General features: G+C 40.2%; 1 pseudogene; it reads left to right on the top strand.

Moving 5' to 3' along the window:
- The first annotated feature begins 494 nt into the window (after window positions 1-494).
- LOC141292135 (uncharacterized) lies at window positions 495-17309 on the top strand (annotated as a pseudogene).
- The last annotated feature ends 5497 nt before the right edge of the window (window positions 17310-22806 follow it).

The raw sequence follows: 22806 nt of genomic DNA, 5'->3' as shown, positions 1-22806 counted from the left end.
TATCGGCTCCATACATGTCCACACCTGTGCCAGCACCTGCATCGGCTCCATGCACGTCCTTACCTGTGCCAGCATCTGTATCAACTTCTTGTAAATCCACACCTGCACTAGATCTGTGTAAACCTACACCTTCACGGTCTTCATTTACTGCCTCTAAAAATCATAAAAGTAAATGCCCGCACTGTTCAGTGGTTATACTAAAGAAAAACCTGAACATGCACATTCAACGGAAGCACACTGACCACTCAAAAGATATAACGATGCAGTCACATCTGTCTAGTGTGTGCATTGACATATCAAATGGAGTGTCAGCTGCTCAAAGGAGTGGCCATGGTGTTTCTGTGCCAGTGCATGTTCAAAAAAAGACTTGGGGCAAACATCATCAAGTAAGGTGCGAGCTACAGGAATGCTGGCAATACCAGCAGCTTGCTTACAGGAGCGGACACACTTTTAGTCTATGTGAACACCTGCGTTCACTGGACTATTGTTATGACATGGTTTTTGAGGAGCACTTGGATCCAAGTCTTCTTGATGAGATGATCAAGCTCAAATTCTTTGGAGAAGCCAAGAAGGCAGTCTGTCTGAAGGGACAGAAAGGAGCACAGACAGCACATGTCCAGTTTTCAGTGTTAGTTGCTTTAGGTAACTCTCATACGCAAATCACTCTGTCTATACATGAGCCTATGATCCATCACTACAGCCGTCTTGAAAGAGTTATTGTGCACGTACAATTCAACTGCAGGAACTTGGCATTGCCCATGTGCAAAGCCCCGGATGTCCTGCCCTCACAAAAAACATTGCTAAATGGCACTTGTTTCAAACTAATAAACAGTTGTTTGCGTCAGAGAAACAATCTAAAGCAATTGACTCCACAGTTCCACAGCTCTCAGAAGACCTCACCTGTGCTCCCCAGTTTGACCTGCACCGTACTGTGAAGTATATTTACTCCAAAAAGAAAATTCCATCTGCTCCTTTACAAGAAGTAGCCCAACCAAAAACATCACCTGTGTTTCCATCAAGTTTTCTTCCTGTGGAGAGTAGCTGTATTAGGGTTGCACGGTATACCGGTACTACGGTAGTATCGCGATACTAAAGCTTACAAATACCCGCGGTGCCATTGCATTTTTGAAACGGTAGTATCGTCCAAACGGTAGCACCATAAGATATGTTTTATGCACGGTAGGAACACTGTTTAAAACGTTCATGCACGCCAGCAGAAACATTACAAGTTGACTGCCAAAATGTCTTTCTGCTGTGCTTTGTGTAGTACAAGCAGTGTATAGGCTTTATATGCTATTCAGTGTTTCACCATGCTTCAGTTCAGTTTGAAATGAGAAGCTGCACGCGCACGTCCTTGTTCACGCTGCAGTTTCAGAAGAGAGGGTCTGATTCAGACTACTGTCTAATGTTATTTAAAAAATATCAGCCCAAGAATCAATTATTAAACATCAAAATATTTTACTAGACAGAATTTTCGTATTTTTATTCATTTGCCAACTTTTAGAACATGTGTATTAATTTGTTTCTGGAAGCATCTTTGCGATCACGAATGCAATTCCATTAATTAACATAGTGGTTTTGACCTTGGTTCTTATCAATCATTATATATATATATATATATATATAACTTGGAAATTTTAAGATATGGCAGCAAAAATGCCCGTGACAGTTCAGCAATAAGACACGAGCAAGATGTTTTAGTTTCGTTTCTGTGTTCGAATCTGAATTCGCGTTAGTTTGGGCGAATCACTGATTCACTAAGCCATTCATAAAAACAAGTCATTTGATTCACCCCTGAATGATTCAGCCGTTTTGAAAGAATCGTTTGAACAACTCAGTGATTCAATCATGAACACTGCTGCCATCTGCTGGCGGTTTTAAGTTTCCCGTCATGTTCCATTCTTTTCCAACATATTTCTATATTCAGAGTTTTGTATTTAAAACATTTATCTTATAACATTATTTATGCAATTATAAGTACAGTCTAAATGCATAAATACCATATCTAAATGTCACTCTATGAAGCTTCTGTGCAGTGCTCAGATGACTTTTGTTGACATGATTTCATGGATAACAATAGCCAGTCATTTATTCACATTAGTGAAGTATTCAGAGAAAAATCTTGCCTGTTTTCATTTACATCTTTTTATTAATGAATTTTTTTATTCATTTTGTAGATTTGAATTTTAAATTAACAGAATACTGCATGGTATCGTGATACTACTTGGTATCGTGATACTTCAGCTAGTATAGTATCGTAAGTCATTTTTATGGTATCGTGACAACCCTAAGCTGTATGATGTGTGATGGAAATACAGCACTTGAAACGCCGGTATTAATAACAAGGAATGTCAAGATTGTCACCATGACTGGAGTCATTAATGGTAATTTTATATAAATGAGAATATAATTATTTGAGAATTACAGACATGTGCTTGACGTATACAACTGTTATTTAATATTTGCCCATTTGTAGCAGTCTCAGTTTAATTTAAGATGCTCAGGGTGTCGCATGATCTACAGATACCAGGAATGGCGCGATGGGGTTCACAATTTTAATGACCACATTCTTCTGAGTCTTGAACTTTGTCTATATCTTAGACAAAGTTTACAGGTTTGTTTGTATCATTGTGTAATGAAATTAGGTGACTGACAGCCGGATTTGCCTATCAGCGATCAGTATCCTCAATATAAAGTCTGATTGGTTGCTGCCCGGGGTGCGTCACGTCCGATTTTCCCCTTTGTGCCCGTGTTTACGGTGGTCACAGGTAAGCGCGTTCTGCTGTAACAGGCTGTACTTTTAAAACTAGTTGGTCTTTTAAAGCGTTTCTTTTGTAGATTTATAGTGTCGTTTTGTCCGGCCGTTGGTGTGTTTTTGGCGCTGCTCTAGTGGATTTAGTGACTGTTCACCCCTCAGGTATGTGTATATGCATCTGTATAATCTCATTGTGTTAGCGTTGATGTGTTGACTGCTGCATGCTGACTAGGTATGATTTCCTGTACCCCATTGTGCTATCGGTGGGCTGATCATTGTGTTAGCGTTGATGTGTTGACTGCTGCATGCTGACTAGGTATGATTTCCTGTACCCCATTGTGCTATCGGTGGGCTGATTAATAGACCTGTGCCTGTACATTTTCTGTTTGGTGTGATACCTTGACGGTAAGTGTTTTAAATCTAATTATAATTCGTGTAGGAAAAGTATTATGATTAGTAACGTTTCTCGTTGTTTTTTTATAGGATTCTCCCTCTCGTTCTCTCGTTTCATCTAGTTTTTTATATTGTATGTACTGTTGCTTTGCGCTGCAAACGTTCTTACAATCCTACGGTCCTCCTGTGCGTACTGTTGTGCAGACGCCGCCATCACCGTTAATGAAAGGGGACTGTTCGTCTGGGTTTTTTTTTTACGGTGCTTAGTGCCCTCTTTGTGTGTGCGACTGTGTGTCAGCATGGAGAATACGACGATCTCAGTTTGAGAGAATAACTCCTCTTCCTTTTGTGACTTTTCCGTTTTCTTTTGTTTATACTGTTGTAATTGTTTTTGTTTTTGTTTTTATTTTATTATATATATATATACACATAAATATATTGTTTATGCTGTTTTGTTTGTATGTTAGTTTTCCTTTATTAATACAACTTGATTTGTATACTAGTTACATCTGCCTCCAAGTTGCTTTGTAATTTCATTTCAATTTATTTGATTCTTCTAAACGTTTTCTTTCAGTTTCTAGTAGTATTTCTACTCATTTTTGTCTGGAGTTGCTTTAACAGTCATCATTTGTTTCAATTGTATGTTGAGTTAAATGTTTAATTGTGATTGTTTGTTATAGTTTATTCATTTATTTTTGGTTTATTGCAGGAGCTGGGGTCCCACGGGTGAACGGATCTTCCTCGTTATGGTGGTGGTTCTTCTTTATTGCGTGCTGTGTACCACTTCGAGTGTGTGGTAGTGTGATCTGAGTGCACCTTGGTGTGTGTGTGCGTGGAAGTGTGCTCTTGTAAAACCAGACCCCATTTTGTTTCCTGCCGTTGGGAGCCTCAGCCCTGCTGGTATTTACTTTTATTTTGTTTTTTATATTTAAAGTTGATTTTTGGGGTTATCCGCATTTATTCCTTTTGTAATTTCATTTTCTTCCATTGAAAGTGTAGTCTCCTGCTGTTCCTCTGACATTTTATTGTCTATTTTAAAACATTCTTGTATTAATAAAATTTGTATTTTTATACTGCACCCACGTCTTCTGTTCACTTATATGAGGGAAACGAACCTGTGTGCTTAATTTATTTCATTTTTGTGGTTTTGAGTATTGTTCCCTAGAATTTCTAGGGTGGCGTAGTCGGATTTCTTTATTGGTAAAAGGTTGGTTTTCAAATTGTACCGCTCCGTCACATTTTGGCGTAGTCGGCAGGGTTCCCTCTTATTTAGTGCAGAGACGTGGGTTTTGTTTTCATTTGAGTATTTGTTCTGTTCTTTTTCTTTTGTGTCTTTTTGTTAGGAACCAGACAGCAGCTTTCCCTTTCTGTGGTGCACCGGCGCGAGTTAAATTCAGTTTACATTTTGTGGTAAGTGCTAGTGCATTTGCAATTATGGAGGATGAAATGCGTGAGTTAAGAGATTTGGTAGCTCAATTAAAGTCGGATAACGAACGACTGAGACAAGAGCAAGTGACCGTTGCACAGCCGGGCCCATCTAATGTTTCTATTCCTGCAGTTGCAGATCCCCCACTCGTTGGTGCTGATACATCGGCAGCGGAGCGGTTTGTTTTTGTTCCTCGAGATCGTAAGTGTCCAAAGTTTAGTGGTCGGTCGGGCATTGGCATCGACGAGTGGGTGGAGGAGGCTCAGGCTTGTATGCGGCTCCGTCGTCTGTCTACAGCTGATCAGGCATTTTTCTTGGTTGATCATCTGGAGGGAGAGGCGAAGGAAGAAATTCGTTATCGGTCAGTGAACGAGAGGGAGGATCCGAAACAAATTATTCGAGTGTTGCGTGAATTATATGGGTGTACAAAGTCTTATGTAGCGCTTCAAGAGTCGTTCTTTTCCAGAAGACAACAGGATGGGGAAACTTTGGTGGAGTTTTCTTTGGCCCTGATGAGTCTTCTGGAAAAAGTTAAAAATCAATCACCTCATGGCATCCCTAATGGCGAAATTTTGATAAGAGACCAGTTTGTCGAATACGTTAATGATTGTGCTCTTCGACGTGAACTGAAGCAGTTAGTGCGTCGTCAGCCTACTGTCACATTATTTGATGTTCGAAGCGAAGCCCTTCGTTGGGAAAGAGAGGGTATGCCTGGGGGGGTACGTGGTCGAAGTCAGTCTGTTCCATCCGCTTATGGAATTCAATATGGGGTACAGGGACATCAACGCATTAATAGTAGTAGTAGCAGTGGTGGTTCAGCAATGTCAGAAATGAGTGAGCTTCGGGACATGCTTCGGAAGCAGCAGCAACAATTAAATCAGTTAACTCAAAGTATGGCTCAGCTTCAAAATCCCCAGTTACATCCGCGATCATCTAGGGCTAATTTAATTTGCAGAAGGTGTCAGAAACCTGGCCATTTTGCTAGAGATTGCGACGGGGAGCGGATGCCTGTCCGCCCACCGCCGGCCCGTGTAAATTCGGCTTTAATGAGGGGTGAGCAGTCATCATCCATGCAGCCGTCGGAAAACTAGTTCCCACTGAGTTGCAGGGCCGCAACTTGGTTGGGAAAAGGATAGGCTCCAATGTCACTGGTATCGATTTTATGTCACGTTTTATGTCGTCTTGTCCACAGCTCGTTGTATCTATGGGTGGGGTTCGGGTACCTTGCCTGGTGGACACTGGTTCAATGGTGTCCACCATAACAGAGAGTTGCTTCATGACAAATTTTGGGTCGTGGGGTCAGGAGCAGCTTAGATCGTGTAATTGGCTACAGCTTCAAGCTGCAAACGGCCTTGCAATTCCCTATGTTGGCTATTTGGAATTGGACGTGGAGCTCTGTGGGCGAGTAGTTGTAGGCTGTGGCGTGTTAATTGTCAGAGATCCTCCTGGTGGTATGTGTGCACAAGTTCCTGGGGTGTTAGGTATGAACATCCTTAGCCGCTGCTACCGGGAGCTCTTTGGCCAACATGGTACAGCTCTTTTCGATTTACCAGTGGTGTCACAGGCCCCTAGTTTTGTTTTTCAGGCATTACAACATTGCCACCAGGTTGACGCTCAGCCAGCTGTGGGTGGTGGGGGGCGAGTCAAAGTGCGTGGACGTCGGGCGTGTCGCATCACGGGTGGCACCATGAAGTTTGTTGCTGCAACCTGCTCTACGCAATATTCGAGTGGTACTGTATTGTTTGAACCACCTACTTCTGGTCTACCGGCAGGTTTGTTGGCCTCCTCCGCTCTTCTGAGGGTGGACAGTGGTACCGTCTACGTGCCAATAATAAATGTTGGTACCAGGGACGTGGTGTTGTATGCTAGCACTATTATTGGCACTGTGAACCAGGTCGATGTGGTTAGTTTACCCCCAGAAGTTGCAGAAGTTAAGACCGTCACAGCTAAGGTGAGTGCACAGGTTGTGCAGGTTTCTCCTACGGTACAGGAACAGATAGCCGGGTTAGATCTATCAGTGTTGTCAGAAGAAGAACAGGGTAAGGTTAGAGCATTGTTGGTGAAATATTTACCCGTTTTCTCCACACACGAAGGGGATTTGGGATGCACAAACCTGATATCCCACGATATCCCCTTGTTGGATGACATCCCTGTCAGGCAGCGGTTCAGGCGCATTCCTCCGTCAGAGTATGAGGTGGTAAAGGCACATATCAATCAGTTATTAGAAACCCAGGTAATAAGAGAGAGCTGCAGTCCTTATGCTTCACCCATTGTGTTGGTCAAAAAGAAGGACGGTAGTCTACGAATGTGTGTAGACTACCGTCGCTTAAATTCAAAAACTAGGAAGGATGCGTTCCCTTTACCACGTATTGAGGAGACTTTGGATTCGCTGGCTGGGGCCCGTTGGTTTTCTACCATGGACCTGGCCAGCGGGTACAACCAAGTGCCTGTAGCTGAGGGGGACAAACCCAAGACTGCTTTCTGCACCCCATTTGGCCTATTTGAGTGGAACAGAATGCCGTTTGGGTTATGCAACGCCCCAAGCACTTTCCAACGTTTGATGGAACGGTTGTTTGGGGACCAGCAGTGCCAGTCCCTCCTCTTATATCTTGACGATATCATTGTCTTTTCCTCCTCAATAGACCAACACCTTGCTCGGATGGAGGTTGTCTTGAGCCGCTTGCAGCGAGAAGGCCTGAAGGCCAAACTGTCTAAGTGTGCCTTCTTTCAAAAGGAAGTCCACTATTTGGGGCATGTCATCTCTTCCGAGGGTGTTTCTACTGACCCAGGTAAAGTAGAGGCAGTTGCACAGTGGCCTCAGCCTACTAATGTTTCAGAGTTGCGCTCCTTTTTGGGGTTTGCTAGCTACTACCGGCGCTTTGTGGAGGGGTTTGCCAAGTTGGCTGCCCCTCTTCACAGGTTGGTGGCTCAGCTGGCAAACCCAAAACACTTAAAGCGCAGTGCTCAGGAGTTTGCTGAAGCCTGGTCTGCGGAATGTCAGTGTGGCTTTGAGGGGTTGAGGGGTAAATTGACCACAGCCCCAGTGCTTGCCTATGCTGACTTCTCACTACCGTTTATCTTAGAGGTAGATGCCAGTCATGGGGGACTAGGGGCAGTCCTTTCACAGGAGCAGCAAGGTAAGGTGCGCCCAATAGCATATGGCAGTCGCAGTCTTAGGCCCACTGAGCGCAACACATCTAACTACAGTTCTATGAAACTGGAGTTTTTAGCGCTCAAGTGGGCCATGACTGAAAAATTTAGGGAGTACTTGCTGGGCCATAAATGTGTGGTATTTACTGATAACAACCCCCTTAGCTACCTGACTTCCGCAAAATTGGGTGCCATGGAGCAGCGTTGGGCTGCCCAAGTAGCAGCGTTCGACTTTGAGATCAAATATAGGTCAGGGAAAAGCAATCGGAATGCTGATGCCTTGTCACGACACAACTTTTTGGGTACAGGAGAAGTGCAAGAGCTGTGTCCAGGTGTGGCTGTTCCTGTGGCATTACAGCAAGCTGCTAGAGTTGGACAGGTGGCCCAGGTAAATAGTGTTACATCATTTCCTTGTTCCTCTATTAGTGACATGGGTGCTCAGCAGATAGCAGACCCTGTTATAGGAGAGTTGTTGGTGTTTTGGAGGCGCAAGCTGCCCCCAACTCCTGAAGAGCGTAAGAAACTCTCAAAGTCGGCAGTTATTCTGCTTCGGCAGTGGGACCGCCTGGTTGAGACTGATGGGGTGCTCTATCGGCGTGTGTTTCGCCCAGACGGTGGCGAGGAGGTCTTCCAGGTGTTATTGCCAGCAGTCATGAAACACGAAGTTCTGACCCAGCTTCACCAACAGCATGGGCACCAGGGGGTGGAGCGTACATCCCAGCTCGTGCGGCAGCGATGCTACTGGTCTGGGATGTCCGCCGATATTGCCCGCTGGTGCCAGGAGTGCGAGCGGTGCCAGTGTGCTAAAGGTGTCCCCACTGCCCCTCGTAGTTTTATGGGACACTTGTTGGCTGCCCGTCCTAATGAAATTTTGGCATTGGACTTCACTGTGCTAGAGCCCTCAAGGTCCGGGCATGAGAACGTGTTGGTCATGACTGATATTTTTACAAAATACACCTTGGCAGTACCCACTAGAGACCAACGGGCAGAGACTGTAGCTCAGGTTCTGGTGGTAGAGTGGTTTTGTAAATTTGGCGTGCCAGGTCGTATCCACTCTGACCAAGGCCGTAATTTCGAATCCACTCTCATCCAGCAACTTTGCAGTTTGTATGGAGTCGAGAAGTCACGGACCACCCCATATCACCCGGCCGGAAACGGTCAATGCGAACGCTTCAATAGGACGTTGCATGACTTGTTGCGCACTTTGCCGCTTGCTAAAAAGGGTGATTGGCCGTTCTGTCTCCCCCAGGCACTGTTCGCCTATAACACTACCCCTCATCAGTCAACTGGGGAATCTCCGCATTTTTTAATGTTTGGGCAGGAGCCCAGACTTCCTGTTGATTTCCTGTTGGGCAGGGTTCAAGAGCCATTGGCTGGCAGTGTTCATAGGTGGATTCTGGAGCAGCAGGGTCGGTTGCAAGTTGCTTTCGAGGGTGCCCGTGAACGGTTGGGTGCCGCAGCCGATAGGCGAAAGGCCCGGCATGACCTGCAGGTAAAGGAAGCACCACTGAAGGAGGGTCAGCTGGTATACCTCCGCGAGTATAGCGTGAGGGGTAGACACAAAATCCAGGACCTGTGGAGCTCAGTGGTGTACCAGGTCTTGAGGGCGCCTAAGGAGAGTGGGCCGGTTTACACCATCGCACCCACCACAGACTTGGGTAAAGTAAAGCATGTGCACCGATCTCTGCTGAAGGCTTTGATTGGCCAGGATCCACCTCCTGAGTTGCCTGACCCTTTGGTCATTGAGTCTCTGCAACCTCTAGAAGAGGAGCATGATGAGGAGGATTTGTTTGTCCTGGTGCCAGAGACACCACAAGATAGAGGTAGGTTGCGGCCACAGGATGCTGTTGTTTCTTCTGTCCCTCAGACATCTGGTGGTGCGCTATCTGTAGAAGCCTGTAGAGTAACAGATGGTCCTGAGGTGGAAGTGGGCTTGCTGCCAGTTGCATTGCCTCCCAATTCATTGGAGGTTGTTGAGAGTGTAGTGAGAAGAACTGGGAGGAGAACTGCAGGTCACCACTCTAACATGCACCACCTCCCTCGAGCAGTAGGTGCTGGTTCAGTGTCTAGCATAATTGGAAGTACAGTTGGTACCCTGTTTCGGCCTTGGAACTGAGTTTTGGGTGGGCTGCCATTTAGATCACCGTCGGGGCGACGTTGCAGAAACTGGGGGTGGAATGTAATGAAATTAGGTGACTGACAGCCGGATTTGCCTATCAGCGATCAGTATCCTCAATATAAAGTCTGATTGGTTGCTGCCCGGGGTGCGTCACGTCCGATTTTCCCCTTTGTGCCCGTGTTTACGGTGGTCACAGGTAAGCGCGTTCTGCTGTAACAGGCTGTACTTTTAAAACTAGTTGGTCTTTTAAAGCGTTTCTTTTGTAGATTTATAGTGTCGTTTTGTCCGGCCGTTGGTGTGTTTTTGGCGCTGCTCTAGTGGATTTAGTGACTGTTCACCCCTCAGGTATGTGTATATGCATCTGTATAATCTCATTGTGTTAGCGTTGATGTGCTGTTAACACTGCTGCATGCTGACTAGGTATGATTTCCTGTACCCCATTGTGCTATCGGTGGGCTGATTAATAGACCTGTGCCTGTACATTTTCTGTTTGGTGTGATACCTTGACGGTAAGTGTTTTAAATCTAATTATAATTCGTGTAGGAAAAGTATTATGATTAGTAACGTTTCTCGTTGTTTTTTTATAGGATTCTCCCTCTCGTTCTCTCGTTTCATCTAGTTTTTTATATTGTATGTACTGTTGCTTTGCGCTGCAAACGTTCTTACAATCCTACGGTCCTCCTGTGCGTACTGTTGTGCAGACGCCGCCATCACCGTTAATGAAAGGGGACTGTTCGTCTGGGGGTTTTTTTTACGGTGCTTAGTGCCCTCTTTGTGTGTGCGACTGTGTGTCAGCATGGAGAATACGACGATCTCAGTTTGAGAGAATAACTCCTCTTCCTTTTGTGACTTTTCCGTTTTCTTTTGTTTATACTGTTGTAATTGTTTTTGTTTTTGTTTTTATTTTATTATATATATATATATACACATAAATATATTGTTTATGCTGTTTTGTTTGTATGTTAGTTTTCCTTTATTAATACAACTTGATTTGTATACTAGTTACATCTGCCTCCAAGTTGCTTTGTAATTTCATTTCAATTTATTTGATTCTTCTAAACGTTTTCTTTCAGTTTCTAGTAGTATTTCTACTCATTTTTGTCTGGAGTTGCTTTAACAGTCATCATTTGTTTCAATTGTATGTTGAGTTAAATGTTTAATTGTGATTGTTTGTTATAGTTTATTCATTTATTTTTGGTTTATTGCAGGAGCTGGGGTCCCACGGGTGAACGGATCTTCCTCGTTATGGTGGTGGTTCTTCTTTATTGCGTGCTGTGTACCACTTCGAGTGTGTGGTAGTGTGATCTGAGTGCACCTTGGTGTGTGTGTGCGTGGAAGTGTGCTCTTGTAAAACCAGACCCCATTTTGTTTCCTGCCGTTGGGAGCCTCAGCCCTGCTGGTATTTACTTTTATTTTGTTTTTTATATTTAAAGTTGATTTTTGGGGTTATCCGCATTTATTCCTTTTGTAATTTCATTTTCTTCCATTGAAAGTGTAGTCTCCTGCTGTTCCTCTGACATTTTATTGTCTATTTTAAAACATTCTTGTATTAATAAAATTTGTATTTTTATACTGCACCCACGTCTTCTGTTCACTTATATGAGGGAAACGAACCTGTGTGCTTAATTTATTTCATTTTTGTGGTTTTGAGTATTGTTCCCTAGAATTTCTAGGGTGGCGTAGTCGGATTTCTTTATTGGTAAAAGGTTGGTTTTCAAATTGTACCGCTCCGTCACAATTGTGTTAAATGAAATTCAAAAATGAATATGGTTTCAGTAAGCAATTTATAAACTCTCCATTCCACTCTCAATCTTTATCTGTTCCAGAGTCATGTTTCCATCTCCAGGGCTATTGATACTTTGGAGAGCCTTCGCGGAGTGAAATACCCAAAACGAGACACTGTACTCCATGCTTACTGTCATTTTGAGGCCTTAACAGACATTGATTACACATATTCTTGTGTAAACTGTGGTTATCACCCGCCTGTGGTAATTATGGATCTGCATAAGAAAGGCGTTTTCAGCATGGCAGGTAAGAGTGAATTTTTTTTCTTTTAAGTCTGTGTAACAAAATTTAGAGATAACTTACAAAACCGCTCCGTTACCTCATTTAAATCAAGCTGTTAGAGGAAGCATCCATTCATGTTGTAGCAGTATTTGACAGTTGGGAGAGACAGCAGCTTTTCAGTGAGTGAGCATGGTTTCAGTGCCTATGGCGGAAATGCCCGGCAGCATTTATGAGCAGAGAATGCTGCTTATTTTATTTTTTTTTTATTCTGATACCTTATTTTATTTAGTTGAAAGGTTTTTTTTTTAATCATTCCAGTTTTGCTGGGTTGTTAATAACGTTTCTGCTGTGTCAAACTCAGAAAACATATTTCATATTGCTTTACACAAACGTATGTTTTTAAAACCGAAAAGGGAGTTTATTATATTTCTTTTTTCAATATAGTGAGTGACCTGAAAGAGCCACCATCAGAGTTTAAAGGGGAAGTAAACATTGAGGAGTTTTGGCAGTCAGTGGATTTGGAGATGATTGCACGTGGTTTTGTTCCCAGTAAGTTAAATATATATGCAGGTACATAGCCTTTTTTTTTAAAATACATGCTTGCTTTGATTTTTTTTCCCCTCAGGCTGAACAAAAAATCAATTTTTGGTGGACCCAAGTTATGAAAAATGGGCACCATGGATTGGGGAAAGAACAAGGATTGGTAACATGTTACTCAAGTATGAGTATGAAAAAATTGCCTCTGCAAAAGTTACATCACCCGACGCTCAAGTTCTCAATGTGTCAGAGGATCGTCTTGTCGACGAGTTAATGAAACAGAAGGTTAAAACCTTGGAAAAATTAAAACACTTTTTCATTTAAGCCAATATGATTCTGACCATGAACAATTTACATTATAGGTTGGTGTTGTCAGAAAGCTGTGCAAGGCCTGCAATGTGGACTCCAAAGGGTCTCGCATGGACCTAATATTGAGATTAAGATCAGAGATGCAGAACAGGCATTCGTATGACAAAATTTTCCAGAAAATCTGGGGGGCATCAGGTGAGATTGACTAGTTTAATGTTAAAAATGGTTATTTTCACTTTTTCTCTTCATTTTTATTTTCTTTTTCAGGCGGGTGGTCAGTTGTCCTGTGCCCGCATGGTGTGGTCTACAGTCTGAAGTTTAATTTGAGGGCGGAGAGATTTTGTGGACTTGCTTTTGTCATGGCAACACTTACCTAATGTAACCATATATGACTTTGCTCAAGGCTTGGCCACACATGCCAATTTACGCTTACCCTCGTCTCTTCCATTTCAACCCTATGAAGGAAGACTGGCAGACTCAACACTTGAGAATATCAACAAAGCAAAGCAGGGAAAGCTCAAAGTATCTCTTCCTTGGTTGATTGAGAAGATCAATAATCCAAGCTCAGAATGCCATCCAATCACTGGATCGTCGGAACACTATGTTTTGTATGACAAATTGCACGAATCCAACACAAAAGACCCAAAGGATGTTCTCAGAAAAATCAGTCTGGTACCAGAACTACAAGGTTGGCTGAACAGCCAAATTACAGAGCAATTTCTTTCAGACCTGAGAAAAAACAACTACTTTCTCAATAATATGGCTCCTTCGACCCACATTTTCATTATGCGAAACATTATCCACCACAAAAACACATGGGCAAACCAGAAGCTGTTGGAGGGACAGCTACAGCGTGGTCAGATACCTCACAGCGTTGAAAATGTGGTCCTATCTGACTTTGGACAAGCTATTTTGAGTCTGTATCTATTCTGTATTTCTGTTAGTTGTAATCACTCCTATTAATTTATAAATGTGCATATCTCTCTCTTTTTTTTTTTTGTCATCTTCTGTCTTTCTTAGCCCCACATTCCACTGACAAGCAAATTTCTGGCTTGGAGTTGGAACCTGAACATGAGTCAGCATTGAAAGATTCACAACATGCAGCTGAGTACATTGGTAAAGAGTCTTTTTTTTTCTTTCTTTCTTTTAATTCTTTTGTTTCTTGCTAATTATTTCTAAATTTGTTTATCTTAAAATATGCAGAAGTGTGTGGACCTCAATGTGAAGAAGTCACAAACTGCAAAAACGTTACTGCCTGCAGAACATCATGGTCTTTATCATATCATTCAGCTCAGAAAGGACTGGTTAGTTTCATAAGATGAACAATACAACAATTCTGCAGTTTAAGTTTTTGTTTAACCTTGGGTTTCCAAATATTGCAAATTTATTAGCTCAACTACGTACTGGACATAGAAAGGCCTGGGAATGAGCTGATTGTTAGAACAGCAAAGGCGTGCCTGACCCGTGCTGATTTTTGGACCTTGGGCTTAAACAGAGACATGGAGTCTACCGTAAGATATTGATTGTTTTTACATTTATGATAATCTTTTTTTTAAATGTATTGTTACAAGTGTTTCCTCAATTTAATTACGTGGTCTGTCTGAATGCTTAATTCTAATTGGCTTGCAGGTGTTGCACGGTTAGCTTTGCATCAAATGGTTTTATTACTTTGTGTCAGGTGGTTCTTTGCCTCCACATTTTGCATTTTTAAATCGCTTAATGCACAGCTAGCCATGTATTATCTCTTACATGTAATATCTGTTTCTCTAGATTGGAAATGGTTGTTTTCAACTGATTGACAGAATTGCACAGTCAAAGGTACTTTATAATCTATCAAAGTTGTCTAATAGTCAAATTAAGATTAGCCAGATTTTATTTTTTATTCTACACAATATTCTGCAGGAAAAGGACATTCATATTGTTGACCTGTATACTGTACCAACATGGCTACCCCCAAACATATGCGATCCAATGTCATCTATACCTGTAAGTATGCACTTTCCCATTCCCAGTTATGCTCATATATCATATATTTTGACTTAGAATCTTTCATCACTGCTCTAGGATGATGCTCACTTAAAAGATGCAGTGGTGATTCCCATGTGGACACCAGGACACTACCAGCTGTGTGTACGTAATGAAACCTTATGATTTAGAAAGTTACAGATTACAGTAGTCAACATTTAAAGTGGATCAAAAAAGTTAATCAAAGCTGTCCTAAGACAAGAACGGGTATTTGATGAAAGGTTTTGATCCACTTCAAATGTTGATTACTGTGTAGCATTTTGATAATTGTATGAAAACATTGTCATATTTACTTTAAATGCATGTTAAGTTTCAGTATAAATTTGATATAAAATGAATTTTTTCAGGTTTTGAAACCAGCACAGAGAGTGATTATCTATCTAGATTCTAAATGTGCTGAGACACCACATGGATTTGGTGCCCAGACATACAAGTCACTGTTGAGGTCTTTAGATAAAATCATTAAATGCAGGTTCTGTTTAGAGATGGTCACGTTCTTATGACCTTTCTCTGTTCAAGTTAATCTGTTCAATTGTTGTTGTTGTGTTTGTTTGTTTTTTGTATGTTGCATATAAGCTGTTCTTTCTTTCTATTATAAAGCATGTTTCTCAGACCTTTTGCATCAGGACCCCTCTTTTATTTTAAAGGTACAGATGACAGGAAAAAATTGTAACTCACTCAGCACACACATAACATTCAAATTTATATAATTGATTTTCGTAGGTGTTACAGATCTATTTTTTGTCACCTCTGGTGTTTCATTTGTAAGCTTCCGCTTGTGGTCTGAGAACTCTGTAGATCAAGGCTATCAAAACTCAGTTCTGACCCTGCTCCAATACACAAACCATGTAGTTTTCAAATAAGCCAGAAGGATGTGATTAGCTAGATCAGACATGTTTAATTAAGTTTGAAGCTAAACACTGCAGAACTTTTGCCCTCCAGGAACTGAGTTTTTTACCCCTGCTGTTGATATTGATTCTGCTGTTGATTGTAAATTGAGAGTTCAGTTGTTTGCTTGAGCTTGAAAGTTTCTCTCTTTTGTGAGGATTTCTAGAGCAGGTTTCTCATACTGGGGTTTTCTTTGCTATTTTGTTTTAAAGCGAATATTAAACAGTTTTCAAAGATTATAGATGTCTGGTCTATCTGAAACGGACCCCAATTTGAGAGACACTGTTGTAGATATTGATGAATGCGGGAAGGTTGTTTTTCTGCAAATATGTTTGTAAGTTATAACCTTGCGCATACATAAGCATGTACAGTACAGCCTTGCGTTTTGACAGCAATTATTATAATGTATTTGTCCTTTGCATTCTTGACAGGGACATTGCATATAAGATAATTCCCGAAACATGGACTGAAAAAACAGGACTTAACTTACAGGTTGGCTGTCTAAATCTAATCTATCATCTGTCATCTATCATCTATCTAAATCTAATCTATGTATGAAATTGTGCTTATTTTCTCCTTTTATTATATTTAAGGGTTTTCCAGGACAACCATATGGAAATGACTGTGGTGTATTTATGTTGATGGTAAGATGTACAATATGTTTGTGGTTAATTTGTGTTTTCCCCCCCTAATACCTACTTGTCTTTCAATTATAGTCTGCATTGTACATAGTTCTGGATGCCCCATTTGACTACACAATTGTAAGTATTATAGTTTTCAATAACATTGAGACTGCGTAACTTCCAAAGGGCATTAACATTTTATGTTTTGAGCAGCTGGACATGGCAGAGCTGAGGAAATGGTGGTGCGTCATGTTAATGGAGAATTTCGGACTGGAACGGTAAATTTTTTTTTTTTTTTTTTTTTTTTTTGTCTTTTAAATGTATAAAGCTTTCGTGAGAGAGAGGAATTATGTAACATGTTCAATCACTATTTTCCAGACATGGGAAATTGTTTGCCCATTATACTGAGGAGTCCAAGGCCTTCCTGAGAGGTGATCAGCAGCCTGTATTTAGGTTGCGAAAAAGGAGGTTCGAAGAAATCTCTCAGGTAAAAGCACATACTGGGAAATTATAAGGTTAAAAATGTTTTCATAAGAAACTAGGTAAACTTAGTATTTTTCCCACTAACAGGAAGTGCCTTTTTGTGTACAAGTAACTCGTACATATTACTTTGTAGCCAGTTATCTGGTAACAGGCTCAAACTCAAAATTCATGTTTTCTAGGTAGATGAAACCAGTCTCACCCTCGAGTTTGCACCAGAAAAGCTGGTGGTTCAGTCTCCACGAAAAGTAGGTGTTGTTAGAGGGATTGCAGCCATTGTTCAGTATATTTGTATATATCCTCTTTTACGTTGTTGTTTCTTAGGTGCGTGTCATGTCGGATCTTAAGACTGCTAGTCAGTGGTGCACGGAGAACTCTGGAGATTTTCTTGGCTCAATTCAGTTTCCTCGTATATTGGGCATGGAAGATGAAGAAGCTGATGAGGCCTTGGAACGGTTCTTCAGTGCAGAGTTCATCCAGGATAATCTTGTAGAGCCACTAATATTTGTTTTTGAATTTATTCAAGACATGAATAAATTTGCAGACCATGTGGTGGGCAACTTGAAACTGAGAAGCTTTAGTCGAACACAAAATTGAAGAAGAAAGTTGTCAATTTTTTTTGTAATGGTTTTATATTATAATAGTATAGTCAATCTTTATTTTATCGATGTATTAAAATTGACAACAGCAACTTTACATTTTTCTCAATGCCATGTTATTTACTAAAATTAACAATCACCAACAGCTGTGTGTTGAATTGTTTTCCTGGTGTGTTTTGGATGCATATTAACACTTGAATGTGACAGCAGCAGACTTAGACTTTTAATCTAAGGTTTAATAACTCTTTTATAACATTTTAAATATACAGAAGTCAACATTTGAAGTGGATTAAAAAAGTTAATCAAGGTTGTCCTAAAACAAGAACAGGTATTGTTTTGTTTTTAGGATAAATTTGATGAAAGATTTTAATCCACTTCTAATGTTTACTTTATATACACACATAAATTTCTCATTCTGTAATAAAGGAATATAAACTGTTAATCAAAGATTTAATAATTCATAAAACAATTTTTATATACATTTGTCAACACTTTAAGTGAATCAAAACCTTTAATCAAAGTTGTCCTAAATCCAAAATAATACTCATTCTTGTCTTACATGACAACTTTAACTTGTTTGATCCACTTCAAATGTTGACTACTGCATAATGTTTAAGTTTTATATAATTGTCTAAAGTCAAATATTTTTTTTTAAGATGGAGTAATATGTGTATAAGAAAAAGTTTTATTTTTTGCCAATATGCGCATATTTTGCACAGGCACATGTGCAAAGTAATCTGACATTATTAGAGTAGATTAAATGGTTATTATTAGTGTTTGTACTAGCATTTTAGATAAATCCGTGCTATGACCGGAAACAAGTCTTTACGTTGCTCTTTAAAAAAAGGATTTTCCAGTCCACCTTGACAGAAAATAATTATTTTATGAACAGCATTTTGACGTGCTTCCGCCTCTGACCTACTGGAAACAGAGCATGGGTTAACCTGAGCGTATAATTGCGCATGAGAGTGCGCGCATGTTTTAGTACGCATGAGCGGCTGATAGAGCGTATAATTGCGCATGAGAGTGCGCATGTTTTAGTACGCATGCGCGGCTGATAGTGCATGTGTTTTAGTGCGCATGCGCGGCTGAGAGTGCATGTGTTTTAGTGCGCATGCGCGGCTGAGAGTGCATGTGTTTTAGTGCGCATGCGCGGCTGAGAGTGCATGTGTTTTAGTGCGCATGCGCGGCTGTGAGTGCATGTGTTTTAGTGCGCATGCGCGGCTGAGAGTGCATGTGTTTTAGTGCGCATGCGCGGCTGAGAGTGCATGTCTGCAGCCAGACTGTATTGGACACTGGAGGGCTGGGCGGAACCAGCGGAGACTCTGGTGCGGCTTCCATCTTGTCTGGGGTTTTGGGAGAGACCTCCATCTTGTTCAGTGACTCAGGAGAGACCGCCATCTTGTCTAGGAACTCAGGAACGGAGGCCATCTTGTGAGCAGACTCTGACGTGGTGGCCATCTTGTGAGCTGAGGCTGGCGTGGCGGCTGGCAGGCTTGAACGCGGAGAGGAAGCCTGAGGTACTGGGCTCAATACACAAATACCCTTACAAAAATGTCCTGTGGTATTCCATATGATAACACATCAAAAGTACCACATACGATTTGTGTGGTAATTGTGTAGTATTGTGTTGTTTTTTGGGACATTTTACCACAGAATTTTGTTGTACAGTATGTAATATTCCTGTAATATTCTTGTGGTAATGTGTGGTATTATTTTCACATTTTTTGTAGTACTTACCACATGATTTTGTTGTACCGCATGTAATATTCCTGTAATATTCTTGTGGTAATGTGTGGTATTACTTTAACATTTCTATAGTATTTACCACAGGATTCTGTGTTGTACAGTATGTAATATTGCTGTAATATTCTTGTGGTAATGTGTGGTATTACTTTTACATTTTTTGTAGTACTTACCACATGATTTTGTTGTACAGCATGTAATATTCCTGTAATATTCTTGTGGTAATGTGTGGTATTACTTTAACATTTCTATAGTATTTACCACAGGATTCTGTGTTGTACAGTATGTAATATTGCTGTAATATTCTTGTGTTATATAGCCATATTTCTGCAGTAATAATAGGAATTTCTTGTAATAAACCTGTGGCCTTTAATTGTTATATTTTTGGAGTACTCTGTGGTATTCCTTCAACCTTTCAAGTGAGGGTACACTGAAAACCCTGAAAACATTGAGTACAATTAACTCAAACTTAATGACTTTTATTGAGCAGAATTTTCTTAACCGCTTCTTCGCCATTTAACACAGTGAAAATTAATATTTAAAATACAACAATATATTGTTAATTGTGGAAAATCAGTTTCTACACACTGTAGAGTTTAAACATTTTCGACAATACCACAAAACTTTTACAACCTCAAAATGCAAAAGCCTTTCATTAACAAATATCAAATGTAGATGTAATTTAATACACCTTGATAAATTAAATACAAGTCTTTTTAACCTTTTAAAACAAAAGCGTTTTTGCCCTAAATTGCCCAGCCTCATCACTAACAAGAGTCAAGTAAATGTGTTATATCAAGGCAAACCTGTAAAGGCAATGTGTACAAGGATATCTGGCTTCAAACTGAAAAGGACAAGACAGCAGCAACAATAAAATAACAAAATGCAAACACTTTACAAAATGATTTCTTGTTACATGTTTACATTCAATAACAGCTGTTAGTGATAAGGCTGGGTGCATATATAATGCCAAAAAATTAGAGCAGACAGTAATTGTGCAAACAAGTGTCACCCATTCAAAAGATGAGAATCCCTGAAGTCAGCTGTGTTGCAGTTTGAAGCGGTTGGCCAAGCCCAGGCCTGGTTGTACAGGGGTCTGAGCAAAAGCACTCTCACTTAAAGCTGTAATAATAGCATGCTAGTGAAAGAGATCTAGCAAACTATCCCCGGAACATCTCCAAGATCTGGTTCATCTGACTCCTCCTGAATAAAAAAAAGAGAGAGATACAAACAGAAAGTAATAACCAACTAACCAATATCAAGTCTAACATCATGGTATTTACACAACAGGTTGTGTCAAAGTAACTTTACAGTAATAAATAGGGCAATAGTGTGTCAATAATGCAAAGGTTCCATGTTGCTGCAAAGTCAGATTGCAGAGAGCAAGTGCCGTGTTGAAAACTTTAAGTAGTACAAATGTAATGCGTAATTGTAATGTGTAATTGCGATCCATTGATTTAACAATGAGAACAATTGAGGGACTCATAAATAAGTGTCAGTAAATGTTTTCACCTTTTGTAATAGTAGGCAACACAATGCATGAGGTGTAAACTTTTGAACAGGAATGTTTTGAATGTGTACATTTTTCTTGTTTGCATATTAATGGAGTCATTTTTATAAATTCAGTCCTGTGGAATTTAAATAAACATCTGTTTTGTGAAATATTCAGGTCAGTACTAAATAAATAAAAAATAACATGCAATTTTCATGATCCCTATTACTTTTTATAACATTTTATAAAACTACATTTTTATAAAACTAATATTTTGTCATTGTACATTAAACTTAAACACCCAGAAAGCAGGAACCAATAATAGAAACTCAAAGCCTAAAAAAAGCCTAGTTCCTTAAATAAAAGTTAGAAACTTACTTTCTTTAGTAGAACACTAAAGACCCATGATCCCTTGGTCACTAACATCCTTGGTGGTCCACTTGTGCTTTTTCGATGTAGTGAGGTCTTCTGAAATGAAATAAAACAATTGGTCTGTGTAAGAAACTAAACATTATTTACAACATTACTCACATAATGACATACAGTACTTGTCTAGTTTGTAGACATTACAATTTGTAAATGTTCAAAAGGAAGACTCTTCAGCTCACCAAGGCTGCATTTATGTGCTCAAAAATACAGTAAAAACACTAACAGTGTCAACAAATGTTAAAATAACTGTTTAAACTGTTTGTAAAATACATTTTAAAGCGTAATTTATTGCTGTGGAGCAAAGCTGAAACTTAATTAACATTAAAAAAAAATAAGTATATTAGAATGATTTCTGAAGGGTCATGTGACACAACTTACACTGCCAAATCATGCTGGTACCTAACCTGAAAGAAAAGAAAATGTCAAAGTTTAATCCTCCATCAAAAACATTACAGTTCATTACTATGTAAACCGGCCACATTTTTTTCAAAAGCCTTCTTAAAACACATTTAAAATATATATAAAACACTTACTTTGAAACCAGTGATGACTGTCGTTGAAAAGTTAAGAGCACAGATCCAACCTTCCTCAAGAGTCGATTCCCGCCAGCGCCTTCACCACACAAAGCCAAAGACGCTCAATGGTCTGGAGCCTTTGGGTTTCAGCAGCTACTGACACAAAAACAAAGAAATGAGTCAGACAATGTATATATCTGTACAAATTAAAATGTATTGATTTTTAATAGTTGATTATTTACTCATCAGTGTGTTGAACATGGCAAATCCAAGATGCAGAATGACTAGATTGATCACTTACAACAATCGGATGACAATCTGATAAAAAAGAACAAAAAAATATAATATTTTCATTATTAAATTAATTATTTTACTTGTATATAACTTTTTTCTTCCCTGTATATGCAGGTCTAAAGGTTGAGTAATATTGTAATTCTTTGTTATTAAAAAAAAATAAAATTATTATTATTATCTCTGTACACTGGTTTGAGTCTTTCCGTCTCTTGCTCGCTCTATCTCACACGCATCGAGAGAGAGAGAGCGAGAGCGCATGCGCGTTCAGTGTGTGCGTCAGTGTCGCGCGCTCTCTCAAATCTGTGAGACAACACAACTTAAATGTGAAAATGTTACTGTTGATAATTGTAAAATTAATATATTTTTTAACTAACGTTACCTTGACCGACATGAATGTGAGGTTTTCTCAATTCTAGCAGATCTGCGCAAATGACGTCAAACAGCATTAACGGTAAACAACTGTGCTGAAGAGCGGGCCATAAAAATAAAGACGGAAAGACTTGTTTATGTGAACAGTAGTTTTAGATATTGTCCATTCAAATAACAGTCCGTTTATTTTACACTTACGTACACAAAAATACTTTACCTGAGGAAAGCTCTTCCGTGGAGCGATGTCCACTCAATCAAAGGGAGTCCGGCTGTGCGCATGACGTGAACTGACCGCGGCTTACGGTGTGTTCACACGGGGCGCAAGCGTCAACGCTTAACGGAAAGCGTGGCTGACGTTAATGGTCATAGCAGCGTCAGCCAATCAGATCGCTCTATGCAAATACAGTGGCCAGGCGGCAGCCAATCACGTTCATCTTGTTCAAGAGCAGCATTTTATTGGCTGACGCTGCTATGACCATAAACGTCAGCCACGCCTTCCGTTAAGCGTTGACGCTTGCGCCCAGTGTGAACACACCGTTATATAGCCTCTGGATCTTTCGCGGGCTTCGCACGTGAGGTGTAACATACTCAGTTATATTTATAACAATTTTATTCATTAAATTTTTATCATCTGAAATGTACATTTAGGT

Source organism: Garra rufa, chromosome 19, assembly GCF_049309525.1.
Source record: "Garra rufa chromosome 19, GarRuf1.0, whole genome shotgun sequence".
Classification (NCBI taxonomy): domain Eukaryota; kingdom Metazoa; phylum Chordata; class Actinopteri; order Cypriniformes; family Cyprinidae; genus Garra; species Garra rufa.
Note: the sequence above shows the minus strand (reverse complement) of the source record. Positions and strands in the feature narration are given on the sequence as shown.